We start from the raw sequence: 7,985 nt of genomic DNA, 5'->3' as shown, positions 1-7,985 counted from the left end.
AGGGACCCTCCAGAGGGAAGTGGGTAAATACTGATGCCGAAAGGGCTGGAGCAGAGAGACCATCTGCCAGGCTGGACCTTAAAGAGCAATTACTTCGGAAAGTTTAGGATTAAAGCAGTCATTCTCAACCAAGGACGATTTTGCCCCTCAGGGGACACCTGACTACATCTGGAGACATTTTGGGTTGTCACAATTTGGCAAGGAGAGTACCACTACGGAGATTGAGAAAACCTGCATTAAAGAACTATCACAGCCGAAATTATGGTTTTCGTCATTATGTTATTAACTCATATTTTTACCAACTTGGATCTTTTTTCCTTTACAGCAGAAACAAAAACAGGTTTCAAGTGGCCCCATGCTTCATCCACTCTCTAAGAAATCCCATCGCAGAGGTTCAAGGGACTCCGCGAACCTCTGAAAAGCTCCACGAGGTAGTGAATTTGTCCCTGAACGCGCGGGAAAGGATGTGAGGAAACCCACCACCCAACTGCTCACGGGGGTCACCCCTACGGAAGGGACTGCGACTAGGGACAGTGGAAGAGGAGAACAAACTCAGGTTTCAATTGCGTAATTACAAACCGATGTTCAAAATAATGCAAAGTGGGGTCCATGCTAGGGAAGTGGAGATGCCTCAAGGATTAAAACCTCTGTCTCTGGATCTCTAGCTCCCGCTGCAGGCTTCCGCATTGACACCCGTCCCCTAAAGCTCTAGATGCTTCTCCTCGATGCCGCCCTGCGCTGGACTCAGACCTCTCTGCCCCACCCCTTCGCCCCGGTCCCGGTCCCAGGCTCTCACCTGGCCCCGCCCGCGTTGACCCCAGGCCCCTCCAGGCCCGCGAGGACCTCCCGCCGCCGCCTCACCTGGGCCTTCAGGCGTCTCCTCAGCAAGCCCCGCGGCAGGCTGTCCTCGACGTACGGGTTGCCCAGGCGGAGCGGAAGGCCCCGTCGGGGTCTGTGGGCGGCGCCGCGAGCCCGGCGCTGGTCCCTCAGGCCGGGGAGCGCGGGGCCAACCCTTGGAAGGGCGAGAAAGGCGGCAGTAGAAACGCTGCGCGGGCGACCCGAAGGCATGTGGCCTGGGAACCAGGGCGAAAGAGGCGGGGCGCAGAGGACGCCGACGCTGAGAGGGCCGGGCCCCTCAGGGGTCCGTTAGCGGCCGCTCGCCCCTTTTTGCATATTCATGAAGCCGAACGGGGCGGACCGCCCAGGCGGGCCGTGGAGAGGTCGTGAATTATTCATGAGGAGGCGTCTCGTCCCGCCCAAAAAGGCCTGTTGACTATTCATGAGCCTGAGAGGGTTTGAGCTGGAAAAGGCCGTTGGGTACCCACCCTTCCGGGAGAGGCGTCGACGAGCTGAGGTGAGGGCTGTCCAGACGCAAGGCCTCCGGAGAAAGAGGGCGCTTGAGCATCGTCAATTTCCTAAACTTAGGTTAATTTTTTTTCTTTCCTTTTCCTTGAGGCTTTAAGTTTGATCTGAAAGTATTTCACTGAGGTACTCTGAGGAGAAAGGGGAAGGCGGGGGCTGAGGAAAAAGACAAAGGGAAGCTTCTAGATTGCACCCCACCCCCTCCCTCTACTCCCGCCTTCAGCGTTCGATTTTGAAAATTTTCACATATAACAGGAAAAAAAGAAAAAAAAAAGGGTGGAGAGAATTGTAGTGGGAACACCCGCATTCCCGCTATCAAAGGTAGCTCTTGAATTCAGATTTCTGTGGGAAAGAAGGAATGAGTCTTGGTGAGGAAGCAACAGCGGTAATTAGCGGCCAAGCAGAGGGTCAGGCCAACGACTTCTGTGTATTGCTGGGGGTCGGAAGTGGAGCTTTGGGGGTGATCTTGGCTAGGTCAGGTCTTCTCCAGTCATGGAGGTGTTTTGCCAGAATCAATGCCTGGCGCAGACCAAGCGGTGACAAGAGCTGGGGATGGGTCCCCACGGAATGACCTCGGCTCCTTTGCTACCTTTTCCAGGACGTGCCGTTTAATCTCCATGGACTTTAGTTCCCCAAACAGTACAGGGGGAGAAAGTGCCTTGGAAATGCAAGATTAGCCAATCACCGACATGTGTTCAGGTGTGCAGAGCATGGGACGGGGGTGTGCAGTACACCGTGCACTTGGTTGGTGAAAACGAAGATAACGCACGGTTCTTGCCCCTAAAGGAGTTTTTGATTTAATTAGGCTGAGTCCAATTTCTCCCCCATTGGATCGTCAGTTTCTTGAGATGTGAGCAGTATTTTACATCTTTGCAATCCTACATGATGCCTGGCACATTGTAGTCACCTAGTAAATGTTGAATGAATAAATAATTGAAGTAGCCCGAAGAAGATATTAAAAAAACCAAAAGAGCATGAACAAATATCCAGTTAATATAGTGGAAACCATTTACTCTGAGTGAGCGTGGAGAAAGGGAATTATCAGAGCCAAATGGGATTTGTTAAAATGGTGAATAATAACTTAAGGAAGCAAACTCTGTGAAGCCTCTGAGTAACGGGGTGACCTTTGACAAACCAAGTTCTTTTGTTGGACTTCACTTTCCTCTTCTTTATAGTTTTATATTTTACATTTAAATCCATGACTCATTTTGAATTAATATTTGTGTACAGTGCGAGATTTAGGTTGAGAGTTTTTGTTTTTTGTTTTTGGGTGTTTTGTTTTGTTTTGGCCTACGGATGTCCTATCGTTCCAGTACCGTTTGTTAAAAAGACAATCCTTCCTCCACTAAATTGACTTTCCTTTTCTTTACAATGAAGGGATTGGATTATCTGTTTCTCCTTTCCCTTCCAATTCTATGATGCTAAGCCTATTTATATCAAAATGTACTTTCTTTGTGTAAAGCCATTGTTTATATCAGGCAAGAAAGGTCATCTAGTTGCATTTTAGAATACAGCTATTAGATATTGCTCATTTGATAGAAAGGGGATTTTCTTGTTAAAAAAAATGGTTTTGGAAGATTGGGAAAGATGGGTGGGGAGCATTAGGAAATCAACTATTATTGTCTTTGTGCAAACATAATAAAACTGGTTTTTGCTTCACTCAGAATGGCCAAAGGCAGGAGCGGGGAGTGGCTTAGGCTTTAATATGCTGAACAATAGCTGGTTAATCTTTATCTGAATCTTGGATTCACACATACAAGGGTAGAATAGTAAGCAATTGTGTCACCATTTTAAATAGGGCAGTTAGATGTAGGTCAAGAGGTAAGCCTAGCATGAGTCTTTATCTGAGAAAGCACAGATATCTTTTTTTTTTTTAATTTTTATTTATTTGACAGAGACACAGTGAGAGAGGGAACACAAGAAGGGGGAGTGGGAGAGGGAGAAGCAGGCTTCCTGCAGAGCAGGGAGCCTGATGTGGGGCTCGATACCAGGACCCTGGGACCATGACCTGAGCTGAAGGCAGACGCTTAACGACTGAGCCACCCAGGCGCCCCGAAGCACAGATATCTTACCTCCTTCTCAAGATCATAATTCTTGTCACAGAGTGGAGATATCAAGTATAAAAGTGAATGATATTGATGCCCTGTGAAGTTTCAGATGTTTGTGGGTCAAATATGCAAGCAAATATATAAGTGAAAGGGCGCCTGGGTGGCTCAGATGGTTAAGCGTCTGCCTTCGGCTCAGGTCATGATCCCAGGGTCCTGGGATCGAGTCCCACATCGGGCTCCCGGCTCAGCGGGGAGCCTGCTTCTCCCTCTGACCCTTGCCCCTCTCATGCTGTTTCTCTCTCGCTCTCTAAAAAATAAATAAAATCTTTAAAAATATATATATAATATATATAAGTGAAAGACATTTGAAAGTTAGAGTTCTGTTCTTAAAATCCGTAATTATGAAATCTCTCCTAGGCTTTTAGATAACGAGTTAGAAAAAAGTGATAAAAAAACATCAGAGTTATTCTCTGATAATCTGTAGTGTCATACCTCCTGGGGCTGTCAGCTTGTGAGCTTTCAAAATTAAGCAGAGTTTGTACTTGAATAGGAGACTTCCACAAAACACCTGCTCAAAGAGAAAACAACAGTAGCAACAGAATAATTAAAGGTTGAAAAGAGTCTGGCTACTTAAAAAATATATATATTTAGATATGTTTTGCTTTTCTAAAGCAAGCTCATTCTAGAACAACAGAAAAAGACACTACTGTGTTTAGAAATACGCAAGCAAGCTCCACAACTAGGAAGGCACTGGTAGTGCCTCATTTTAAATGGAATGTAAGCAAAAAGGAATTTCATTTTAGGGAGTCATTATAGAAAAACCCCTAAATCATGACTCAAAATTTCTTGAGTTTTAGTATCAATTCTGCCACTAAGTGTTTGACCCTGAGTAAGTCAGTTGACTTCTCTGGACCTTGATTTCCTCATCTAGAAAATTAGATGTTTGGACTAGATGACATTTAAAGCTCCTTCTATCTCTAATATTCGGTAATTCTTTTCTAGACACTTAATACTTCCTTGTTCTTGTATCACTTCTCTATTGATTCAGCAAATGTTTATTGAGCATCTATTTTGTTCCAATAATGTAATGGTGCTGAGGATTCAAGAATGAGCTGAACGAGACATTAAAGGTCAGATATTACATGATTCCATTTATATGAAATGTCCAGAATAGGCAAATCCATGGAGATGAAACGTAGATTAGTGGTTGCAAGGAGCAGGGGGAGGGGAGACTGGGAAGTGATTGGTAATGGCCATGGAGTTTCTTTTTGGGGTAACAAAAACCTTCTGGAATTAGTAGTGATGGTTGCAAAACTGAATATACTAAAACCCACTAAATTGTACCTTTTTTTTTTTTTTAGATTTTTTATTTATTTATTTGACAGAGAGAGACGCAGCGAGAGAGGGAACACAAGCAGGGGGAGTGGGAGAGGGAGAAGCAGGCTTCCCACTGAGCAGGGAGCCCGATGCAGGGTTCAATCCCAGGACCCTGGGATCATGACCTGAGCCGAAGGCAGACGCTTAACAACTGAGCCACCCAGGTGCCCCTAAATTGTACCTTTAAAAAAAAAACTTTATGCTAAGTGAAATAAGCCAGACACAAAAGCTTATGTGTCTTTCTGTTCCTTAGCTTAAACTAAGGAACAGAAATAGGTTTTGGGGGAAAAGAAGTGACATTTAGATGTGTTAGGAACATCAAAGTGGAACTGTCTCATAGAGGTACAGATCTCTAACTCCCCAGAGAGACCTGGGCTTCTGACATATAAGAATCATTAGAATAGATATAGTAATTGAAACAATGGAAATGTATTTGTTCATCCAGAGAGTGTGCTTAGAAGTAAGAAAAAAAAAAAAAAAAGGAGCTCCTAGTACAAAACCCTGAACACCAAACACTAAGAAATAGGCAGGGAAAAAAGTGTGAAGTAGACAATGAGAAGGAACAACTGGAAGGCTGGAAGAAAACTAGGAGTTCAAATACTAACATAAGATTTTTATTTTTATTTTTATTTTTGAAGATTTTATTTATTATTTGACAGAGAGAGACACAGTGAGAGAGGGAACACAAGCAGGGGGAGTGGGAGAAGGAGAAGCAGGCCTCCCGCGGAGCAGGGAGCCCAATGAGGGCCTCGATGCCAGGACCTGGGATCATGACCTGAGCAGAAGGCAGATGCTTAACTGACTTTGCCACCCAGGCACCGCAGGGCTTGATTCTCTAGAAATGCCATCAGAATGTCTTATGATCATAGAAAAAAAAATTTTTTTTAATCACCTTCTGCTGATTCTTTTTTTTAATTATTTATTTTTTATTTTTATTTTTTTATTTATTTGAGAGAGAGAGAGTGAGAGAGAGAGCACAAGAGGGGGTAGGGTCAGAGGGAGGAGCCGAGTCCCTGCCGAGCAGGAAGCCCGATGCGGGACTCGATCCCGAGGCTCTGGGATCATGACCTAAGCTGAAGGCAGTTGCTTAACCAACTGAGCCACCCAGGTGCCCGAAAATTTTTTTTAAGTTTATTTATTTAAGTAATCTCTATACCCAGTGTGGGACTTGAACTCACAGTCCCAAGATCAAGAGCTGCGTGCTCCACTGACTGAGCCAGCCAGGCACCCCCATAGAGGAAAAAAAAAATGTAGTGGGGTCCCTAAATGGCTTAGTTGGTTAAGGGTCTGACTTTTTATCTCAGCTCAGGTCTTGATCTCAGGGTCTTGATCTCAGGGTTGTGAGTTCAAGCCCTGCATTGGGCTCCACAGTGGGCGTGGAGCCTACTTAAGAAAAAAAAAAATCAGTGTAGAAATCTATTTAAAAATTCTTCTTTTTTATTATTTATTATCTCTAAGGCTAATAACTACTCCAGTAGGGGGTTGTTTACATGGTTTAATCGGCCGGAACTAGAGCTTAAACTCTTGTAGTTACTTATTTTGCTCATTTTATTTCTTAAAGTTTTAAGGGAGGCAATTGATGTGTTGAGTCAGATTTGAAGGTTATACACAGAAATGAAGGTTATACACAGAAATGAAGGTTATATTCTGAAGTCAACAAAAGATACTTTGGAATCTTTAAGGACTGAAGGACTATTAGGTGGTTTTCAGTGTCCTATAAGATATTGTAAAAGAGTGTCCCCTAGTGTTGCTCTGAAGAAGTAATTTGAGAGAAATTAAATAGTACTTGTTTATAATCTCTATCACCATCTTGTGGCAGTGTCCTCAAATAATTCTGCCTTCTTTTATTTGCAAAATCATCCAGAATCTTGCATTAATCTATACACCAAAAAAAATCACATGCTATCCTGGGTGATCCAGAATGGAATTACTTTAGATGGGTTATTTTACAAATGCTTTGGTCAGAACTCCATAAAACATTGAAAAGAAGCCCCAGTATAAATTAAATTAAGGTCTTTGAAAAGAAAAAGGGAAATTTGCTTCTATTGTTTTATGCTAGTGAAGCAATGGAAGTGAAAACTGGATGTATTTTTTTATGACTTTAAGTCCCTCTGTTTTATTTATTTGTTTTTTTAGTAAACTCTACCCCTAACGTGGGGTTTGAACCCATGACCCCAAGATCAAGAGTCACATGCTCTACCGACTGAGCCAGCCAGGTTCCCCAAAACTAGATGTATTTTTAACATTAATATTTTTACTGTGTTAAAATATGCATAAAATTCACCACCTCACCCATTCTGAAGTGTACAGTTCAGTGGTACTAAGTGCATTCATGGTGTTGTGCAACCATTACTATTATCCATTCCTAGAAAAATTTTGTGATCCTGAACAGAAACTCTGTGCTTTTTAAACACCCAATTCCTTCCACCCTCCAGCTCTTTGTAACCTCTATTCTTTCTGTTTCTATGAAGTTGACTACTTTAGGTACCTCTACCTCATATAAGTGAAATCATGCAATATTTGTCCTTTTGTGTCTGGCTTATTTCACTTAGCATAATGTTTTCAAGTTTCATCCATGTTGTAGCATGTATCAGAATCTCATTCCTTTTTAAGGCTTGTATATATCATTGTATACACCACATTTAAAAAACCCATTCAACTGTTGATGGACATTTGGGTTATTTCCACCTTTTAGATATTTTAAATAATACTGCTGTGAACATTGGTGTACAAGTACCTGTTTGAATCCCTGCTTTCACTTCTTTTGGGTCTATACCTAGATGTGGAATTGCTGATTAATATGGTAATTCTGTTTAACTTTTTGAGGAACTGCCATACTATTTTTTACAGCAGCTATAGGATTCCCACCAGCAATGCACAAGGGTTCCAATTTCTCCATATCCTCACCAACATTATCATTTTCCATTTTTGGGGAATAGCCATCCTAATGGGTGTGAAGTGTAAATTTTAACTTTTGAGTTACCTTTAAAAACCAGTAACCTGGGGTGCCTGGGTGGCTCAGTGGTTAAGCGTCTGCCTTCGGCTCAGGTCATGATCCCAGGATTCTGGGATTGAGCCCCCACATCGGGCTCCCTGCTCCGCGGGAAGCCTGCTTCTCCCTCTCCCACTCCCTCTGCTTGTGTTCCCTCTCGCTGTGTCTCTCTGTCAAATAAATAAATAAAATCTTAAAAAAAAAAA

General features: G+C 43.1%; 1 protein-coding gene across 1 annotated transcript in view; it reads left to right on the top strand.

Annotated features, from left to right (window-relative positions):
• Nucleotides 1-1,054: 1,054 nt before the first annotated feature.
• The window catches only part of HORMAD2 (HORMA domain containing 2), a 33,338-nt gene continuing 26,407 nt past the window's right edge, over nt 1,055-7,985 (top strand). The window contains exon 1 of the mRNA XM_081802556.1: nt 1,055-1,425. The gene's annotated coding sequence lies outside the window, so the exon portion shown is untranslated. The remainder of the gene's footprint in view (nt 1,426-7,985) is intronic.

This window comes from Leptonychotes weddellii, chromosome 13 (genome assembly GCF_054177405.1).
Source record: "Leptonychotes weddellii isolate Sample4059 chromosome 13, ASM5417740v2, whole genome shotgun sequence".
Taxonomy (NCBI): domain Eukaryota; kingdom Metazoa; phylum Chordata; class Mammalia; order Carnivora; family Phocidae; genus Leptonychotes; species Leptonychotes weddellii.
This window is presented reverse-complemented; position numbering and strand designations above follow the sequence as displayed.